Source organism: Bubalus kerabau, chromosome 3 (assembly GCF_029407905.1).
Source record: "Bubalus kerabau isolate K-KA32 ecotype Philippines breed swamp buffalo chromosome 3, PCC_UOA_SB_1v2, whole genome shotgun sequence".
NCBI classification, from domain to species: Eukaryota; Metazoa; Chordata; class Mammalia; order Artiodactyla; family Bovidae; genus Bubalus; species Bubalus kerabau.
Window position 1 is genome coordinate 185,340,431 of NC_073626.1, and position 22,668 is coordinate 185,363,098.

At 45.9% G+C, this 22,668-nt stretch overlaps 1 long non-coding RNA gene across 5 annotated transcripts; it reads left to right on the plus strand.

The window, feature by feature from the left end:
* The first annotated feature begins 8,472 nt into the window (after positions 1 to 8,472).
* Positions 8,473 to 17,145, plus strand: LOC129647094 (uncharacterized). Of its 5 annotated transcripts, none has more exons than XR_008712271.1 (4): positions 8,473 to 8,814; positions 13,611 to 13,722; positions 13,822 to 13,992; positions 15,773 to 17,145. It is a non-coding gene; the product is annotated as an uncharacterized LOC129647094 (long non-coding RNA). The 5 variants fall into 5 exon arrangements; XR_008712272.1 differs by having other exon boundaries at positions 8,473 to 8,796; XR_008712270.1 differs by having other exon boundaries at positions 8,473 to 8,745.
* Positions 17,146 to 22,668: the final 5,523 nt, after the last annotated feature.

Consider the following 22,668-nt stretch of genomic DNA (forward strand, 5'->3'; position numbering starts at 1 on the left):
ACAAGACCAGGAGCTGACTGTGGCTCAGATCATGAACTCCTTATTGCCAAATTCAGACTTAAATTGAAGACAGTAGGGAAAACCACTAGACCATTCAGGTATGACCTAAATCAAATCTCTTACAATTATACAGTGGAAGTGACAAATAGATTCAAGGGATTAGATCTGATAGACAAAGTGCCTGAAGAACTATGGATGGAGGTTCATGACATTGTATAGGAGGCAGGGATCAGACCATCACCAAGAAACAGAAATGCAAAAAAGCAAAATGGCTGTCTGAGGAGGCCTTACAAATAGTTGTGAAAAGAAGAGAAGTGAAAAGCAAGGGAGAAAAGGGAAGATATACCCATTTGAATGCAGAGTTCCAGAGAATAGCAAGGAGAGGTAAAAAAGCCTTCTTAAGTGATCAGTGCAAAGAAATAGAGGGAAACAACAGAATGGGAAAGACTAGAGATCTCTTCAAGAAAATTAGAGATACCAAGGGAACATTTTATGCAAAGATGGGCTCTATAAAGGACAGAAATGGTATGGACCTAACAGAAGCAGAAGATATTAAGAAGAGGTGGCAAGAATACACAGCAGAACTGTACAAAAAATATCTTCATGACCCAGATAATCACAATGGTGTGATCACTGACCTAGAGCCAGACATCCTGGAATGTGAAGTCAAGTGGGCCTTAGAAAGCATCACTACAAACAAAGCTAGTGGAGGTGATGGAATTCCAGTTGAGCTAGTTCACATCCTGAAAGATGATGCTGTGAAAGTGCTTCACTCAATATGCCAGCAAATTTGGAAAACTCAGCAGTGGCCACAGGACTGGAAAAGGTCAGTTTTCATTCCAATCCATAAGAAAGGCAATGCCAAAGAATGTTCAAACTGCCATACAATTGCGATCATCTCACATACTAGCAAAATAATGCTCAAAATTGTCCAAGTGAAGCTTCAACAGTACATGAACTGAGAACTTCCAGATGGTCAAGCTGGATTTAGAAAAGGTAGAGGAACCAGAGATCAAACTGCCAACATCCATTGAATCATCAGAAAAACAAGATAATTCCAGAAAAACATCTACTTCTGCTTTATTGACTATGCCAAAGCCTTTAACAGTGTGGATCACAACAAACTGTGGAAAATTCGTAAAGAGATGGGAATACCAGACCACCTTAGAAATACCAGACAGCCTGAGAAATCTGTATGCAGGTCAAGAAGCAGCAGTCAGAATTGGACATGGAACAACAGACTGGTTCCAAATTGGGAAAGGAGTACGTCAAGGCTGTATATTGTCACCCTGCTTATTTAACTTATATGCAGAGTACATCATGAGAAACGCTGGGCTGGAGGAAGCACAAGCTGGAATCAAGATTGCTGGGAGAAATATCAATAACCTCAGATATGCAGATGACACAGTCCTTATGGCAGAAAGCGAAGAGGAAATAAAGAGCTTCTTGATGAAAGTGAAACAGGAGAGTGAAAAAGCTGGCTTAAAACTCAACATTTAAAAAATGAAGAGTAAGGCATTGGGTCCCATCACTTCATGGCCAATAGATGGAGGAACAATTGAAACAGTAACAGTCTCTATTTTCTTGGGCTCCAAACTCACTACAGATGGTGACTGCAGCCATGAAATTAAAAGACACTTGCTCCTTGGAAGAAAAGCTATGACCAACCTAGACAGCATATTAAAAAGCAGAGAAGGACTTCCCTGGTGGTCCAGTGGTTAAGAATTCGCCTTCCAATGCAGAGGATGCAGGTTCGATCCCTGGTCAGGGAAATAAGATCCCCCATGCTGAAACCAGAGAGCTCGTGCATGACATTGAAGACCCAGTGAAGCCAAAAATAAATTAAAAAAAATAAAATACAATTAAAAAATAAAATAAAAAGAAGAGACGTTACTTTGCCGACAAAGATCTAGTCAAAGCTATGGTTTTTTCCAGTAGTCATGTATGGATGTGAGAGTTGGACCATAAAGAAAGCTGAGCACAGAATAATTGATGCTTTTGAACTGTGGTGTTGGAGAACTCTTGAGAGCCCCTTGGACTGCAAGGAGATCAAACCAGTCCATCCTAAAGGAAATCACAATGGGTGTTCATTGGTAGGACTAATGTTGAAGCTGAAACTCCAGTACTTTGGCCACCTGATGCGAAGAACTGATTCATTTGAAATGACCCTGATGCAGGGAAAGATTGAAGGTGGGAGGAGAAGGGGATGGCAAAGGATGAGATTGTTGGATGGCATCACCGACTCAATGGACATGAGTTTGAGCAAGCTCTGGGAGTTGGTGATGGACAGGGAGGCCTGGCGTGCTGCAGTCCATGGGGTCACAAAGAGTCAGACTGAACAGAGCAAATGAACTGAACTGATTGTTGAAATTTGCCATTTGATATTGAAATACTTTCTTAAATAAGTGTAGATACATTATACATCACTTTCAAGCGCATTCTTGCGTTATAAGTTCTTTGTAATGAATTATTACTTGCTATTTATTTTACATGTATTTTAGACTATGAAGTGATTTTAGACAAAAAGAAAATTTGAGTGATTTTATTATTCGAGTTCAAAATGGATCATAAAGCAGCAGAGATCATTTGCAACATCAACAATGCATTTGGTCTGGGAACTGCTAATGAATGTTCAACTCAGTGGTGGTTCAATGAGTTTTGCAAAGGAGATGAGAGCCTTGAAGACCAGGAGTGCAGTGGTTGGCCATCCAAAGTTGACAATGAACAACTGAGAGGGGCATCAAGGCTGATCCTCTTGCAAGTACCAGAGAACTTGCCCAATAAGTCAGCAGCGACCATTCCATGGTCGTTTGGCGTTTGAAGCAAACTGGAAAGGTGAAAAAATCTCGGTAAGTGGGTGCTTCATGAGCTGACTGCAAATCAAAAACTCATCATTTTGAAGCATCATCTTCTCTTGTTCTATGCAACCATGACAATTTCTCGACTGGATTGTGACATGCAATGAAAAGTGGATTTTTATATGACAACCAGCAACAGCCAGCTCAGCAGATGGACTAAGAAGGGACTCCAGAGCATTTCCCAAAGCCAAACTTGTATCAAGAAAAGGGTCATGGGCTCTGTTTGGTGGTCTGTTGACGGTCTGATCCACCAAAGCTTTCTGAATCCTAGCAGAACCATTACATCTGAGAAGTACACTCAGCAAATCGATGAGATGCACAGAAAACTGCAGCGCCTACAGCCAGCACTGGTCAACAGAGAGGGCCCAGTTCTTCTCCATGGCAACGCCCAATCGCATGTCGCACAACCGAAGCTTCAAAAGTGGGTTACAAAGTTTTGTATTCACCTGACCTCTCGCCCATCGACTACCATTTCTTGAAGCAGCTTGACAACTTTTTGCGGGGAAAATGCTTCCACAACCAGCACGATGCAGAAAATGCTGTCCAAACATTCGTCGGATCCCAAAGCATGGATTTTTATGCTATAGGAATAAACGAAAGTATTTCTCATTGGCAGAAATGTGTTGATTGTAATGCTTCCTATTTTGATTAATAAAGGTATGTTTGAGCCTAGTTACAATAATTTAAAACTCAGGGTCTGGAACCATAATTATTTTTGGCCGTGCCGGGTCTTACCTGCAGCTGGTGGGGTCTCTCCTTGTGGTGCCGGGCTTCTCTCTTGTTGCAGCACGTGGACTCAGTAGCTGCGGTTCACGGGCTTAGTTCCCCTGAGCCATATGGGATCTGAGTTCCCTGACCAGGCATGGAACCCACGTCCCCTGCACTGGTGGGTTCTTAACCACTGGATCGCTACGTATGTCCTGTGAGCTAAAATTTAAAACAGTAATACAGAAGACTTTCCAGAAATGAAAGAGCTGCTTCTACACATCAAAAGGGCTCACTGGGTACCACTGGGTAAATCGATGCTAAATCATCAACTCTAAGATAGATCCTTATAAAGTTGTGGGGTTTTAAAGATAGAAAACACTCAGGGCCTCCAGACAAAAATATGAACTAATTTAGAAAGGCAGACTTTGAAAAAATTAATGTATATTATATGAGGTACCTAGAATAGACAAATTCATGGAGACAGAAAACAGAATAGAGATTACCAGAGGCTGGAGGGACGAGAGAAGAGGAAGTTATAGTTCAATGAGTACAGAGATTTTGTTGGAGATTATGAAAAGTTTTAGGTATAGATAGTGGTGATTACACAACATTTTAAATGCATTTAATGACATTAAATCGTACACTCATGAATGGTTAAAGTGATCGATATTGTATGTGTGTGTATATACACATAGTTGCAGGAACATCACGTACAAAGGGGAGCACCAGCGGAGCCGCACTGGGGCTTCCTGGTGGCCCAGTGGCGAGGGCTCGGTGCTCTCACTGCCAGGGTCCAGACAGTGTCCACTCCTGGTTGGCGGACTAAGATCCCACAAGCTAGTGGTGTGGCCAAAACAAAAACAAAGCACCAAGAAACCATTCTTAGCTTACAAGTTGTACAAAAAGAGCAGAGGGATGGATTTGATCCAAAAGCATGGTTTGCCAATCCTTGCCTTGGGGGTTGAGAATGCTGTGCTGTGTGTGCGTTAGTCTCTCCGTCTAAACATGCCTTTTATATTTACTTTTATTTTAACCATTTCTGGAGATCTTCATTTCTTTGTGTAAGAAACGAAACGCATCCAAGTGCTTATTCTGATATCATAGTCTTCCACATGAAGAACTCCTTTAAGATTTCTCGTAGTAATCTACAAGAAATTTCATCACCAGGTCTGCTGGTGATGAAATCTCTCAGCTTTTGTGTATCTGAAGAAGTCTTCAGCTCACCTCATTCTTAAAAAATTATATAAAGGATAATTGACTTTTTTGCATACAGTTCAATGAGTTTTGAGTTTTGCATAGGCTCCTCTGAGACTTTCCAGGTGACATAGTGATAAAGAATCTGCCAATGCAGCAGACACAAGGGACGTGAGTTCGATCCTAGGGTCTGGAAGATCTCCTGGAGGAGGGAATGGCAACTCACTCCAGTATTCTTTCCTGGAAAATAACATGGACAGAGAAGCCTGGCAGGCTACAGTCCTTGGGGTCTCAAGAAGTCAGACCCAACTGAGCAACTGACCAGGTATGCCTAACATCCTCTAACCACTAGAATCAGGATACAGAATAGTTGTGCTTTCATTAAAAAAGAAAACAAAAAAAGGGTTTTATTTTGAAATAATTATTGACTCATAGGAAGTTGCAGAAAAATAGCATTGAAAGTCCTGTGTACCCTTCACCTAGACTTCCTCTGTGGTAACCTCTTACAAAACTATTGTACAACATCAAAACCTAACACTGTCAATTCAAGAAACTTACATTAGTATGAGATACTATTAATCAAACTTATTAAGACCTTATTTACATTTCACCAATTTTTATGCACATTCATATCTCTCTATGTGTGTCTCTGTGTGAGTGTATAGTCATGTGCAGATTTATGCCATTTATGGATTCATGTTACCAGCACCTTCATTTTTGAAAGTTTTTTTTTTTTTTTTACTTCTCAGCCATGCCATGTGGCATGCAGGATCTTTGTTCCCCCACTAGGGATCAAACTGACACTCCCTACAGTGGAATCGTGGAATCTTAACCACTGGACCACCAGGGAAGTCCCCTGAAAGATATTCTTGATGCAGATAGAATTCTGGGTTGATGTTTCTTCAGCACTTTAAAGAGGTCAGGGCTTCCCTGGTCCTCAGTGGTAGAAAATCTGGCTGCCAGTGCAGGAGACGTGAGGTTGAGCCCTGATCTGGGAAGATCCCACATGCCTCAGGGCAACTAAGCCCATGCACTGCAACTGTTGAGCCTGCGCTCTAGACCCCGGGGGCCGCGAGCACTGAGCCCCTGCTCAGAGAAGCCTGCTACTTCTCTGCAGCAAGAGGAGCCCGTGTTCTGCAGCGAGAGAATAGCCCCGACTCTCCACAACTAGAGAAAAGCCCACGCAGCAATGAAGACCCAACACAGCTAAAAATAAAATAAATAAAATTATAAAAAAACCCAAAGATGTCAGCTCGTCTCCTGCTTGTATAGTTTGTATGGTTATGTATTAGCATAACTGATGCCATCTTGGGATCGTTCAATTCCTCTTGTCCTCCCACTGAGCCTACCTGTGCCTGGACTGAGTGGTAAGTAAATCTCTTCTCTGTGGTCAAAGGTTCTGTAGTTAACAGACACTGTTTAATGGTGGTTTAGGTCCGGGTGGCCTCCATGCTCCACGATGGTGAAGACTTTAACTGACATTACCAGCACCCACAAGACTAGTTACCCATTTATATATCTTGACTTAGGAATGCACTTTTTGTCTCCAAGCACGCACCTCCACACCCGAGGTTAACTAAAATTGTCCCAGGGGCCTCTCGTTGGTACACAGTGCAGCTGAGGATGCCTCTGGGTCGCAGTCTGCTGATTCCATCCTGCAAGTTACCCTTTAATAAACTGATCCATTGATCACATGGAGCTGCCTCCCTCGCTTTTCAGCTCAGTGGACACGTTTTGTTCCCTCTGTCCTCCCACTTAGTTTCTGAGCAGAAGTCTGCTGTAATTCTTATCTTTGCTCCTTTGTATGCATTAAAGTATCTTTGGCCCCTCTGTCTGCCTTCAGGATTTTCTCTTTATCTTTGGTTTTCAGCGGCTTGACTACGATGTGTCTCGGTGTTTTTGCTTTTGTTTTCTTATGGGATGCACGCATGCTAAGTTGTTTCCGTTCATGACTCTTTGCAACTCTGCAGACAGTAGCCTGCCAGACTCTCCTCAGTCCATGGGATTCTCCAGGTGAGAATACAGAAGTGGGTTGCCATGTCCTCCTCCAGGGAATCTTCCCGACCCAGGGATCAAACCTGCATCTCTTATGTCTCCTGCATTGGCAGGTGGGTTCTTTACCATTCATGCCACCCAGGAAGCCCTTTTTTATGGGGGGCGTTATTTACCCCACTTGGTGTTCTCTCTGATTCTTACATCTATATTTGATGTCTTTCATAATTTTTGGAAGAGTTTCATCCACTGTCTCTTTGAGTGTTCATCTGCCTGTTCTCTGTCTTTCTGGGATTCCAGTTATACACATATTAGATAATCTGATTTAGTCCCACAGCTCTTGGATGCTCTGTTTTGCTTTTATTTGTTTTTTCACTTATTTCTCTCTCCTTGTTTCAGTTTAGATAATTTCTATTGAACTATCTTCAAGTTTACCAACTCTTTGCTCAGTTTTGTTGGGTCTGGAGATCAGTCCATAGAAGGCGTTCATCTCTGCTACCACGCTGTTTTGTTTTTCTTCTAAAATTTCTGTTTGACTCATAATTTCCATTCTGCTGAAATTCCCCGTCTGTTTGTGCATGTGGTCCATCTCCTCTACTAGCATTTTTAATGCACAAATCGTGATTGTTTAAAAATCCTTCTCTAGTAGTTTAAACAACAGCATCATTTCCAAGTCTGGCTTGGTTGACTCTCTGTCTCTTGAGAGTGGGTTTTTTTCTTGCTTTTTAGTGTCTTATAATTTTTGACCAAACACCCAGACACTGCGCATAGAGCAGTAGAGACTAAATTAAGTAGCACCAGTTCCTGGAAATGAGCATGCATCTTTCGCTAGACAATCAGTGTAAGAGCTGAAGTCAGTGCACTTAGGGGCTGAGCTGGTTTGGACTTTGTTGTTGCTATGGTTACCTTCCTTGCGCTACTGATTTCCAGCTCCTCTAGCATCATCTCAAACTTCGGGTGAGGACTGGGTTGCTGAAAGGTTTTTAACAATGGTCCTGCTTCACCCCCTTAACTTTCCATTCCTCAGCTGGGTTGCTTGTTACTTGGTGCTTGCTAGCCTGGGTGGGGGTGGGGGTCAGGTGGCTCTTCTTCTGATCCAGCCTCAGTCTTTGGTGACTGTAACCCTGAGTTTGAGAAGCCTCACTCTCAAAGATCACACGCTTCCTTAGTGACCCTCTCCTCCTCCTCGTGGCAGCAAAACCCTGCTTTGTATTTTGGCAGTTTCCTGCCCGCCCCGCAGTGATGAGAGCCTTGTAATGGTATCAGCATAGGCTCTTGGTCCATGAGGGTTTCTGCCCCTCCCATGTCCCCCAGCCCTGACAAGTCGTCACATGTGCCCTGTGGGGGAAGGGCTTGCCTCCGGTCCCCAGCAACTCCAGATTTCCATTCTATAGAGGAGACGGGTCCTGGGGAGGGCAAGACTTCCCGCCCCTCCTGCAGCTGCAAGCAGTCCTCTCCTCCAGGCTTGACGGAGGCCTGAGGAGAGAGACCTGCAAGAGGGTACGTGCATCTGCGACTCCTGGGGTCCACAGAAGGCCTGTAGCAATGAGTTACAGATTCAGCCTGAGTTCCTTAGTGCTTGGCACTTGGCGGACGCACAATACATACTTACTGCATATTGGGAGGAAATGATGGGCTTCTCTAAGTCTCTTTCTGCACCTGTTAAATGGGGCTGATGAGGCCCACCTCACTGAGAGCTCACGCGGGGCAATGGCTACGGGAGGGTTTGTGCTAAGTGGTGGTGGTTTGGTCACTAAGTCGTGTCCGACTCTTTGTGACCCCCTGGACTGTAGCCTGCCAGGCTCCTCTGGTCCATGGGATTTCCCAGGGAAGAATACTGGAGGGGGTTGCCGTTTCTTTCTCCAGGGGATTTCCCTGATCCAGGAATTGAACCTGGGGCTCCTATATTGCAGGCAGATTTTTTTTTTTTAACCGGTTGAGCTACGAGGGAAGCCCAGAAGAAGCAGAGAGCAGCAAATACACACACAAGATGGTAAATCCCGGAACCTCTGCTTCCTCACCTGTGGGAAAGCTAAGGAGTGCGGTGAGACCAGGACCGAGGGTGAGAGGGGTGTGGGTGGCACGTGTGGTGGAGACAGTGGTGGGAAGGGAGGCTGCAAACCAACGGGGAGCTCTAGTTCCAGCAGTCTGGGTTTAAATTCCGGCTCCCACAGCGAACCCTTATTGACCTGGGGTAAGGTAAATAACCACTCCGTTTCCTCATCTGCAATATGGGTTTTGAGATTTGTGATAATTCAATTAAAGCTTATCACGAGTTTAGAATAGTACTTGGCATAAAGTACTTAACAGATATCAAGGATTTTGTTTGGTTTTACTAATCCCTTCATTCATCTATTCAACAAATACTGAGAACCTAGTATGCACTAGGCATTGGGCAAAGTGCTGGAAAGAGGCCATTGAATGCGATAGGGTTCTTGTCAGTGATCAAGTAAAGCAGTCACTGGACAAGAAATAGCCACTGTAAAGAGCACTCTAAACTTGAAAGTGCTACGGAATATACAAGTGCATGTCTGAAGAGGCAACCTTTGAGCTGAGATGTGAAGAACAAGCAGGAATTTGTAGATAAACAGCAGGCAAGAGTGGGAATTCCCTGCTGGTCCAATGGTTAGGATTCGGTGCTTTGAGCTCGAGTTTGATCCCTGGTCAGGGAACTAAAATCCTGCAAGCCACGTGGCGAGGCCAAAACAATTTTTTTAATGGGGGGGTGGGCAGTGTAGGGAAGAATGTGTCAGGCAAAGGGAACAGCAGGTGTAAAGGCTGAATTAGGAAGATGCAAGCACCTGGAAGAAGGCCAGGGAGGCTACAGATCAAGGTGAGAAGGAGGGCGGAGGGCGCCAGAGAGAGAGGGAGCTGGGAGGGAATGGCCATAGGCTTCAACCTCAGAATAAGTGAAAGTCGCTCAGTCGTGTCTGACTCTTTGCGACCCCATGGACTATACAGTCCATGGAATCCTCCAGGCCAGAATACTGGTGCGGATAGCCTTTCCCTTCTCCAGGGGATCTTCCCAACCCAGGGATCGAACTCAGGTCTCCCGCATTGCAGGCGGATTCTTTACCAGGTGAGCCACAAGGGAAGACCAGTGGCTAAGACCCCCAAGCTCCCAATGCAGGGGACCTGGGTTCGATCCCTGGTCGGGAAACTAAGATCCAACATATCGAAAGTAAGCGCGGGCACCACAACTACAGAAGCTCAGCAGGCTGCAATGAAGACCCGTTGCAGCCAAAATAAATAATGAATTTTTAAGGAAAAAGATCAATGAGAAGTTATCTGAGAGTATAAGCCAGAGCTTCCCTCCTAGCTCAGTTGGTAAAGAACCTGCTTGCAATGCAGGAGATCTGGGTTCAGTTCTTGGTTTGGGAAGATCCCCTGGAGAAGGAAACGGCAACCCACTCCAGTATTCTTGCCTAGAGAATCCCATGGACAGAGAAACCTGGCAGGCTACTGTCCATGGGACTGCAAGAGTCAGACATGACTTAGCGACAGATAGACAGATAAGCCGGAGAATGACATGATCATCTTCGGGTTTTTAAAAGCAGTTCTGCCAGCTGTGCAAAGAATAGATCTGAGGCGAGCTGGAGTGGAAACAGGGAGCCTTAGAAAACAGAGAAAAAAAGTGGAGCACGGAACACCCAAGGCAGCAGGGAGTATGCATCTGGACCTTGTGAGCCGATTCCTTTTCCCTCCTGAGCCCCAAGACAAAAACCTGCTTCGAGAGAGGGAATTTGCTATCAAGTCCAAGTTTCTTGCCAGTTCTAAGATATGGCCACCAGAGGGCGCAAAACACCCTAAAGAGTCTCAGGATCAGCCCAGATCCTCCACCTTGCTAGACTGTCCAAGGACTTAAAGACAGCTCCAGGCGTCCCCTCCCCTCTCCCAATTAAAGGGCTGAGTCCGGGGCCCACAGGAGGCAGCCTCCAGTTCCTTTGTTAGAAAACAGTGAATAAACTGAAAGAATCATGGACTGGGAGCCTGAAAACCTGAGCTCTGATCCCATTTCCCCACTGCTCCTGGACTTGGGCAAGGTACTTCATGTCTCTGATTCCCCCTCCCCAACATCTGCAAGAATCCTCGCTACTGTTTCCCTTTTGCTCCCTCATTTGGACCAGGGACCATTTGCTCCCTCTGCCCTCATTTCAGAGAGAAATGTAAGGGGGGTTCAGAGCCTACTGTTTGAGTCACCTGGTTTAATCTCCATTCCAACCACAGGTGACTCCACCTGTCAAAGCCCCAGTTAACTGGAAATCCTGATCCATCCCTTGCAGGGTTGCAAATTATGAGATAATGTCTCTAGTGCTTAGAACATATTAATTGCTCGATATATGGTTATTATGCAGACAGAAATTTGACTCACATTCATTAAGTGCTTACTTAATGAATCTCCAGGATTAGAGCTTTAAGAGTAATTCTTTTTGCGCCTTTTGGCAAGATTCCTTCCTTTTTTTTTTTTTTTTTTTGCCTTTTCTGAGCCTCAGTTTCTCCAACAGAAAAACAAGAGGGTGAGTGGCTCCTCAGTAGGAGCCATTCCAGCCCTGACCCGCCAGGCTGTCTCTATCTCCCTCCCTCCAACCTCCCCCTGCTCCCTTCCTTTCTTCCATCTATCCATCATTTATTCGTTCAGTCGACCATTATTTATTGAGTATCTACTATATTGCAGGTGCAGGAAACACAACAGACACATCCAAACAGGTGTCCAGCACTGCCAGCCAGTCTGCTGGAAGCGTGTTTGTTCAAACCCTTCTTTGTCCTCTCTTTCACCAATCAATCCTGCAGGTTATTTTGTGTTTGGAACAGGGAAAAAAAAGAAAAAAATGTGCCAAGAGTTTATTTCCGTGCATCTCTGTGTGGCTGTGTACACACACACATTTATATTTAACATTTGCAGCAGCGTTGTCATGGGAACCATTTTTTGGTGTCTCTGGGCATGAGGACTGCCTGTGAGTGGAGGAGCTTTTATGAAACACCCCCTGCATGTACTTTTGTGCGGCGCACCATCCTGCTGGGAGAGTTCCCCCAAAAGCCTTTGTCGGCCTTTTTGATCATTGCTGCCTGTTTTTCTCATTGATCTTGTCGGATGTGAGTGAAAATGACTGGGGGTGGGGGGTGGGGGGCTGAATGTCAAGCTCAGCGACTGGCAGAGCCAGATCCCCCTGGACATCTGCCAGCGAGCGGCGTGGATAGGTCAGCTTGGGCTTTTTGTCTTTTTAAACCCTTGATTTGGGAATGTTTGAGGCTTTGGGGAAGACTTGGATGAAAAGACAAAAGCAGCCAGGGAATGTATTTCCAGAAACGACAGCTGCAGCAGCCGCTTTTGAACTTGGTAGGCAGAGCCAGAGCTGGGAGGGGCGGAGTGCCGGCCAGGGCAGAGCCAGAGCTGGGAGGGGCGGAGTGCCGGCCAGGGCAGAGCCAGAGCTGGGAGGGGCGGAGTGCCGGCCAGGGCAGAGCCAGAGCTGGGAGGGGCGGAGTGCCGGCCAGGGGGAGAGAAGGGACGCGCTCTTCATCACGCAGCTCCTCGGGGGGCCTGGCCCGGTCCTCGGTGCTTTGCATACGTTATCTCCTGTAATCCTCCCATCCAGCCTGTAAGACAGACACTGTGGTTCTTAGCAGGAAACTGGGATGGAGAGAAAAAAGGGCCGAGCCAGGAAGTGGCAAAGCTGTGAGAGTCAAACGCAGGCTGAAGGCTGACTCCAGGGTCAGGGTTCTACCCACTGCTCCAGCCACTGGAGCCCTCTCTGCAGCCAGAGGTTCCCCTCAATCCAGGCCAGGATTTGAGGGGAGAGGCCACCAGGAATGGCAGCCCAGAGATGCAAGTCCTTGTGCAAACCCCAAGTCACAGGGGCAGACCCCCTTCCTAGGGGGGCCATGAGATGAACAAATCAAATCTCTGCAGACATTGTATGTTTAGTTACTAAGTCATCTCCAACTCTTTGCGAACCTTTGGACCGTAGCCCTCCAGGCTCCTCTGTCCATGAGATACAGATATTAACTTCATTCTAAATACAGGAGCTGGCTTGCATTTTGGTGTCATGAGAGCTCACCAGGCATTGTTTCACTTCTTTATATTATAAAGTCCGTGAGACCAATGTTATCATAATATTATTCCACTACAGATAAAGAGCGTGAGGTACAGAGAGGTTAGATGTCTTGCCCAAGATCACACAGCTAGTGAGCTGAGATTTGAACCCAAGCAAATTGGTTTTGGCACCTGAGCCCTTCTGGTCCATGAGCTAGGATTCTGCACAGAGTCATGTGGAACTCTCCCCTCCCCAAACAGCGCCAGCTGAGAGGTAAGAAGGGTTAAAGGAACAGGAAATAGGATCTTCCTTTATTTTTCATGGCTGCACCTTGAGGCACATGGAACTTCCCCAACCAGGGATCAAACCCGTGCCCCCTGCAGTGGAAGCTTGGTGGACCATCAGGGAAATCCTGAGGGTCCTCTTTTATTGATGTGTTCAGCCCTGAGCTACGTCTTTCTACCTCAGAACTTTGCCAGTCCATTGGAACTACTAGGATCCCCTTTATCCAGATGACAGGAGTCAAGGTCCAGCCGGGTGAAGTGATTGGCTAAGGTCTCAGAACTGGGATTTGAGCCAAGACCTACATTTTCCAAAGTCCAAGCCCTATGCTCCAGGAGTAAGATAGCACTGCCCTGGGCACGTCTCCTACATTTCTCAGTTTATAGTGCCAAAGAAGTGTTCAGGTGTTTTGCTGACAACGGGGAAAGCCATTCTAGGAAACCCCTGTAAGGCAGAGGACTCAGACCTGCCCAGATCGAGGTGTTCTCTCAAATCTGCCAGGGTTGGGTTACACTCAGTAACTCAACCAGCATCCATCCCTCAGCTATTTCCAGAGCGCCACCTACTGCCAGGCTCCAGGGCGTGCAGCAGTGAAAGCCAGTCATTGACCCTGCCGTGGGGAGCTTACCTTCTAGCCGCCAATATCCATGACCCAAGTAAGTACCTGTGTGAGAGATCCAGGGAGCTGTGGGTGTGGATAAGAGACCTCTGAGCCTAGGTTGATAACTGATGTGCGTGTTTTACATTTATTCAAGGACTTGAGAAGGTCAAGGATATCACTTAGAGCTTTTGGCCAAAGCTGAAAGCTGGCCATGCTACAGAATGAAATGAAAGAGATTTCTATTTTCTTCATGTTCAGAAAGCAGGCTGTGGTACCGTTGGGATTCACCTCCTCTCCCCAAGCCATTTCCAGCTTCATAGAAAAGGTAAATAAGCTAACGTCTGTTGAATACTTATTATGTGCCAGGTACCAGGCTACATCAGTCCCTTATGCATGCAGCACGATAGAATCACACACACACACACACAAATCGTCCCACCACAAAAGTAGCAGAAGGTGGGGATGAATTAAGTTTGTCTGGGAAGGAGGCAAGTCAAGGAAAGTTTCTCCTGTAAGATGATTCTTGCGCTGGGTTTTGAAGGATAAGTAGGAGCTCACTAGGCAGTCCAGAAGCAGGAGACACTTCAGGTGGAGGAAACAGCATCTGGAAAGATTTGGAGACATGACAGCGTTTGGCTGTTCAAGGTGCATGTCAGTAAGGAAGTGGGAGGAACTGAGGGTGCAGAGATCGCTGAGTCAGAGGCCACAGGGCCTTAGGTACCTGGCTGAGGAACCTGGCCTCTGTCTGATCTCCACGTTCCCTGCAGAAGGGTGGGAGCCAAGCATCTTCTTCCACTTCTCTATCCAAGTGGAAGCAAAGGCACACAAGGGGGGGAGGGGGAAGAGCGTGATTGCCAAATTTGGGAAGCTGAAAAACGTTCATCTGCAGAATTAATTCTACATCGCTGCTATTTTCATTCTCATGCTGGTGGGAAAGGCAGAGCATAGCAACGCGCCTCAGCCTTTTTCCAGGTGTCTGGAGCACTGGCAGGCCGGCTCCCACGGAGATCACTGGGGCCAGCCTGCTGCTTGGCGCCAGCTGTGGGCATCTGGAAATCCAGCTTCCTCTTCTTGTCATTAGATAGGGGGGAAGATCAGAATCCAGGATTTTCCCAAGGCAGTAAGCTTGGCAGGATGATAAAATGGCATCAGGCTTGACAAGGGCCAGGGGGAAGGATATCCGGACCACCCAGGATAGAAAGATGTGGTTTCCAGATCCAGGATGGGGTATGTGGGTGACTCTGTGAAGGCATCTGGTTTAGAGCATGCTGGTGGCCTGCCGGGTGGGTTCTAGAGACCTTTCACTAGGCCAGGCCCAGTAGCCGTCAGGTTGGTCTCAGTAACAGGACAGCTTGGAAGATATGGTGTGTGGGTTGCTGTTGTTTAGTTGCTGAGTCGTATCTGACTCTTTTGTGACCCCCACGGACTGTAGCCCACCAGGCCCCTCTGTCCACGGGATTCTACAGGCAAGAATACTGGAGTGGGTTGCCGTTTCCTCCTCCAGAGGATCTTCCCCACCCAGGGATCGAACCCGTGTCTCCTGCATTGGCAGGCAGATTCTTTACCACTGAGCCACCAGGGAAGCCCTGGGTATGTAGGGGGTTCTGTTAATAAGGTCTGGAGCAGTGAGGTCACCTGCTGCTTTGCCCTGGGCCTAGTGGACATGTCCTGAACATGCTGGGTAACAGCCAGACAAGAGAGGAAGGAAGGCCCTGTTTGGATTCAAGCAGGGAGTATTGGTAGCTACACTGGAGGGTAATGAGTTAATATATCTCAATGAGTTAATATATGTAAAGAGCTTTGCCCAATGAATAACACATAGTGAGTGTTCAGTAAATGTTAGTTTTGTTATTGTTGGGTTGTTTTCTTTCTCTGACCAAACCCTGAAGCATTCGGGATCTTCGTTACTGGACCAGGGATCCAGCCCATGCCCTTTGTAATGGGAGTGTGGAGTCTTAAGCACCGGACTGCCAGGGAAGTCCCGAGTTGTTGTTTTTATCTGCTAGACACACTAATTGTTGTCTTCCATTTGCTAGCTTATTTAATCCTCACATCAGCTCTGGGAAGTAGGAATTAATAGGTTAAAAACAGTGTACTGTTTACAGGTGAGAAAACCAAGGGACAGTGGGGTAACACGACTCACTCCAGGGCACGTGGTTAAGAAAGTGACAGAGCTGAAAGGAACCTCTGCAACGCAACAACAACCGGAAAAGAAAAGCAGCCCGAGTCAAAACTGGGCAAAGGACAGGAACACACACAGATTTCTCTGAAGAAAGCATCAAATGGTCAGCAAGCACACGAGAAGATGCTTGACATCAGTAATCGTCAGGAAACTACAAATCAACACTACAATGCAATGCCACTTCACACCTAGTAGGAGGGTTATTATAAAAAAGAAAGGAAGAAAGAAGAAATAAGTGTTGGTGAGAATGTGGAGAAACTGGAACCCTTGTGCATTGCTGGTGGGATACACAATGGAGCAGCCATTGTAGAAAAACTGGCTGAGTGTGGTGGCTTTGCAAAAAATTGTACAATTGCCATATGATTCAGCAATTCCACTTCCAAGCATATACCCCAAGTAATTCAAAGCTGACACTGTGAACAGACACTTTACACCCATAAGTTCACGGCAGCATTGGTCACAATAGCCAAAAAGTGGAAACAATGCAAATCTCCACTGATACGTGGATGGATAGACAAAATGTGGTATATCCATTCGATGGGTTAGTATTCAGCCCTGAAAAGGAATTACATTCTGACACATGCTACAAGATGGATGAACCTTAAAAATATTAAGTGACGTTCAGTCAGTTCAGTTCAGTCACTCAGTCCTGTCCGACTCTTTGCGACCCCATGAATCGCAGCACGCCAGGCCTCCCTGACCATCACCAACTCCCGGAATTCACTCAGACTCACCTCCATCGAGTCAGTGATGCCATCCAGCCATCTCATCCTCTGTCATCCCCTTCTCCTCCTGCCCCCAATCCCTCCCAGCATCAGAGTCTTTTCCAATGAGTCAACTCTTTGCATGAGGTGGCCAAAGTACTGCAGTTTCAGCTTTAGCATCATTCCTTCCAAAGAACACCCAGGACTGATCTCCTTCAGAATGGACTGGTTGGACCAGACACAAAAGTATTGTATGAGTCCATTTACACGAGGTACCAAGAGCAGTCAAATTCAAAGAGACAGAAAGTAGAATGGTGGTTGCCAGCGGCTGGAGGGAGGAGAGAATGGGGAGTTATTGTTTATTGGGTACACAGGTTCAGTTTGGGATGTTGAAAAGTTCTGCTAATACACAAGGTAATGACTGCGCAACAATGTGAACGCCACTCAATGCCCCTGAATTGTACACTTAGAAATGGTTACAATGGTGAATTTTATGTTGTATCTTATATTTTTGTTTTTTATTTTTTGTATTTTTTATGTTGTATCTTACAACTAAAAAAAATGAAAGAAAAATAAATGTCAGAGTTGGATCAGGACCCAGGTCTCTTTGTCCCCAGGATCCCCTGGGATGGTTCCCTGGGCCCACTTTCTCCTTTCCAGGAAAATGTACTCCATTTTTGTTCAAAACTGACCAGCAGACAGACTTCCCTGGAGAACCAGTGGTTAAGGATCTGCACTTCCGATGCAGGGGGTGTGGGTTCTATCCCTGGTTGGGGAACTAAGATCCCACATTCATGCAGCGTGGCCAAAAAGTTAAACAAAAAAATTACTGAGCAGTAGAGAGAAAAGCTGTGTCTTGATGCTGATGGACACACCGTTGGAATTAGTTCTCTTATCCAAACAAGGCATAGGCAAGGGAGGTTCAACTCAGTGGACAGGCAGGTTCTGAATTAGAATGTCAGAAGGTGGTAACTGTGCTCCTTCCCTCTGACCCCTCCCGCTCCCACTTCCTGTGCCTCCAGCAGGTATCATTTTGTGTCAGTCAATGAATATTTCACTGAGCCCTCTGGGATATCACAAGCTAGCTCTCAGATACCAGCCAGGTACCTTACAAATTAACTCAACCCTGACACCATCGACCTGAAGACAGCTTTCAAATCCCACAGTCAGTTTATAAAGGATGGTCTGGGAAGGCCTCCCTGATAAGATGAGGTGAAGGGCTCAGTCCTACAAGGTTCCCCCACACCCACCCCTCTGCTTCAGATATGCCGGCCACAAGCTCAGGCTGTTATCTGTGCTTCTGATCCACTGGCTAGAGACGGAGGTTCCCATGATCCCTCCTTGGGTTGGAGTTAGTTACTAGAGCAGCTTACAGAACTCAGAGAAACATTTCCCTTAGTAGATACCAGTTTATTATGAAAGGATGTGACTCAAGAACAGCACAGGGCAAAGGACAGGGAAAGGGGTGCAGATGCTTCCATGCCCGCTCTCTACACCGACCTGGAGGCACTCACAACCTTGTACTTGTGGGTTTTTACAGAAGCCTCATCACAGAGGGCTACAGTTCATGGGGTCACAAAGAGTTGGACATGACTGAGCATACACACACACACACACACACACATGCACACACGCATGTGTGTGTATAACATACGATTGATTGATTAAATCTTGGGCCACTGGTGGTGGAACTCAACCTCCAGCAGAGGGACTGAAAGTTCAGCTCTCTAATCATAAGGTATATTCCCCTGGCAGCCCAGCCCCTGCTCCTTAGGTGACCTAGGGGCTTCCCAAACATCACTTCATTTACATAACAAATGAAACCTTACCACTCTCCTAGCTTCAGTTCTGTTCAGTTCAGTCTCTCAGTACTGTCTGACTCTACCACCCCACAGACTGCAGCACGCCAGGCCTCCATCACCAGCTCCTGGAGCTCACTCAAACTCACGTCCATCAATTCGGTGATGCCAACCAACCATCTCATTCTCTATTGTTCCGTTCTCCTTCCTGCCTTCAATCTTTCCCAGCATCAGGGTCTTTTCAAATGAGTCAGTTTTTCGTATCAGGTGAGCTTCAGCATCAGTCCTTCCAATGAATATTCAGGACTGATTTCCTTTAGGATTGACTGGTTGGATCTCCTTGCAGTTCAAAGGACTCTCAAGTGTCTTCTCCAATGCTACAGTTCAAAAGCATCAATTCTTCTGCGTTGAGCTTTTTTTATAGTTCAACTCTCACATCCATACATAACTACTGGAAAAACCATAGCTTTCACTAGATGGACCTTTATTGGCAAAGTAATGTCTCTGCTTTTTAATATGCTGTCTAGGTTGGTCATAGCTTTTCTTCCAAGGAGCAAGCATCTTTTAATTTCATGGCTGCAGTCACCATCTGCAGTGATTTTGGAGCCCCCCAAAATAAAGTCTCTTACTGTTTCCATTGTTTCCCCATCTATTTGCCATGAAGTGATGGGACGAGATGCTATGATCTTAGTTTCCTGAATGTTGAGTTTTAAGCAGCTTTTTCACTCTCCTCTTTCACTTTCATCAAGAGGCTCTTTAGTTCTTCTTCGCTTTCTGCCGTAAGGGTTGTGTCATCTGTTTATCTGAAGTTATTGATATTTCTCCCAGCAATCTTGATTCCAGCTTGTGCTTCATCCAGTCCGGCATTTTACATGATGTACTCTGCATATAAGTTCAATAAGCAGGGTGACAATATACAGCCTTGAAGTACTCCTTTCCCTATTTGGAACCAGTCTGTTGTTCCACGTCCAGTTCTACTTGTTGCTTCTTGACCCGCATACAGATTTCTCAGGAGGCAGGTAAGGTGGTCTGGTATTCAAATCTCTTTCAGAATTTTCCACAGTTTATTGTGATCCACACAGTCAAAGGCTTTGGCATTGTCAATAAAGCAGAAGTAGATGTTTTTCTGGAACTCTCTTGCTTTCTCGATGAACCAACAGATGTTCAAAATTTGATCTCTGGTTCCTCTGCCTTTTCTAAATCCAGCTTGAACATCTGGAAGTTCACAGTTCACATACTGTTGAAGCCTGGCTTGGAGAATTTTGAGCATTATTTTGCTAGAGTGTGAGATGAATGCAATTGTGGAGTAGTTTGAACATTCTTTGGCATTGCCTTTCTTTGGTATTGGAATGAAAACTGACCTTTTCTATTCTAAGGGTTCTAGGCGCTCTACTCCAGGGATGGAATGAAGACCAAATATATATTTCTTTTTTTTTTTTCAAATATATATTTCTTATTATAAATCACAATATCACAAGCACACAATATATGTCAGGCACTATTCTAGGGCCTGGAGATACAGCAACAAACAAAACAGAATCTCTACTCTTGTAGGGTTAACATTCTAATGGGGAAAGATAGACTGTAAATATGTCACTGGTTAGATGGTGATAAGTATAATGAAGGAAATTACAGTAGGATAGGGTGGGCTGAGGCTGGGAGTGGGTTGTTAACTTATAAGGGATGATCAGGGAAGGCCTCTCCTATAAGGTGGCAGTTGAGTAGGGACAAGAAGGAAGTGAGGGGGTGAGCAGTACTATATCCTAAGGACAGGAAACAGAAAGTGCAAAGGCCCTGAGGCCTGAAGTGTATAAAAGGAACATCCAGGAACTTCCCTGCTGGTCCAGCTGTTAAGATTTCACTTCCATTGTAGGGGGCATGGGTTCTATTCCTGGTCAGGGAAGATCTTGCATGCCTTGCAATGTGGCCAAATAAATAAATAAAATGTTAAGTTATTAAGGAGAAAAAAAAAAAGGAACATCCAAAAGGCCAGTGCACTAAAGAAGACTAGAGGAGGCGCTCAGGGAGGTAAAGGTGGTGGGGGTGGGAGACAGAGCTCCCCGAGCGCCTCATGGGTCACTGAAGAGATTTAGGTTTTTACTCTATCAAGTGAGGGCAGTGGAGGGCTCTGGGCACAAAAGTGGCAGGATCTTAATTTTTCAATGTAAATCATTATGGGGATTATTATTTGGCCATGGCAGCTTGTGGGATCCTAGCCTCCCTCCTGCAAGGAAAGCACGGAGCCCTAACTGGTGCACTACCAGGGAATTCTTTGGGGATTATTTAACTTGTAGGTTCAATTACCTCTCTCTCTTCCCTATTAGATGTGGTCTTGCTAGGGTCCCAGCACAGAGCCTAGTATGTAGATGCCACTCAGTAAATGCCTATTAAATAAGTTCTGAAGATTGGCTGTGATTCCAGAGGCACACAGGGGACGAATGGCCCATCCTCGAAGTGGGAAAAGAGGGGCATGGGTGCGTGTAGGGATATCCAACTTCTTAATGAGAGTATGGTATCAGGTCATGAGAAGCACCTTGGTCCAGCAGTGAGAAGAGCTTGTGAGTTTCAGTCCAGGCTGTGTTGCTCACTTGCAGGGTGAGAAAAATGATATCTGGGCTCTAATCTTAAAACCAGGACCCTAAGGCAATCCCTAAGGCACCTTCAGTCCTGACTAGACTCATTATAATACTTTAAACAATTATGGTAAATAAAAGTAACATAAAATTTAGTCTTAACCATCTTATGATAATATTTTTTGTTCCCTCTTCCATCCTGGTGAAGCTGCAGTATCTGCTGTTGCAGAACTGTTGGGGGCTGTGGTCAGCTGCGAAAATAGCTGAGAAATGAAGACCACTGCGCACACATACGGGCAAAGGCAAAGGGGTAGGATGACTTGGCCTGGGAAGTGGGGGTGTCTGTGGCAGCAAGCTTTGCCTTGGAGGGAAGAGCTAAAGGATGTAGCTTTGTTGAGGTTCTGACCATGCCCTGGGCCCTGGTGATGCTCTCTATGGACCAGCTCCTCCAAGTCCTGCTTTAATCCTTGGAAGGCAGACCTCCTGTCTTCCTTTTGCAAATGGCCCAGAGAAATTAGGAAACTTGATTAAGGTTGATCAGCTAGTCTGCAAGGTTAGAATCCAGATCTCTCTGAAAGTTTACAACCTTTGAAAGGAACTGCTTACTATCTTTACAGGGCAGCCTATCACCAGGCCCTCTGATGCTGGGCAGGGCCTGCTGGTATAGCTGTTTACTGAAGAACATTTATAGCTAATTATGAACCAGCTTCAGTATAGGCAATGGGGCAAAATATTTACTTTTTTCCCCCACAGGGGCTTTTCTCCTATACATGTTCATTTCAGATGAGTGCCCTATAGTCGCTACTTCTTCAATCTTCCTCTGCGTTCTTCTTCTTTTTAATGTTCTTGGTCTCTCATCACTACATCTTAACTCCCTAGGGTCTAGATCTTATGTCACTAAGTTCCACGCCCAGGCCTTGGTGGAGGTTTGCATGTCTCAGAGTGGAACACCTGATGCAAACCTTCTGTGGCTACTAAAGATGGCTTCTATTATGCTAAAAGGCTAGTCCCCTCCAGGAGGAAAAACAAGTGAAAGGGCCAGAGAATTCCAGCTTGCAACAATATTTTCAAAAGTTTTCAATTCAGAAATTAAAGGGTCCCCCTGAGTCCAGTCTTCCATTCATTTAGAGAAACAGCGTGGTGACCCCACATGATAACAAGTAAGCAAAGGATCATCACTCAGCCTTGAGAAGATGTATAAACTAGATCTTCACCTGCCTGCTGGCTCTTTGAGTGAGGATGGAGACGTATACTGATTCTGGGAGGGAATGCAGGCCTCTGCTGGGGGTAGTGTGGTGGGCTCTGGGAATAGTGGCTGGCTGGTTAAAAATGCAAAACTCCTCTGGTGGGCCAGCAGGATCCTCTCAACTTTCTCGCTCCCTGTGCAGTGAGGCCCAGCCTTGGCTCTGCAGTATCCAGGGCCTCTCCTGAAATCCTCTGGCAATTCACAATTATTCTCCCCTTCAGTGAGCTTCACATCCTATTAACTGGGTGCTAGATATCAAGGATATTTTAAAGGTACAGGTAATGTTCCTGTATCCAACTATTGCGGGCTTCACAGGTGGTACACTGGTAGATTCTGCCTGCAATGTAGGAGACACAGGAGACGTGCATTTGATCCCTGTTGGGAAGATTCCCCTGAAGGAAACGACAACCCATCCCAGTTATTCTTGCCTGGGAAATCCCATGAACAGAGGAGCCTGGCAGGCTACAGTCAATGGTGTCTCAAGAGTTGGACACGAC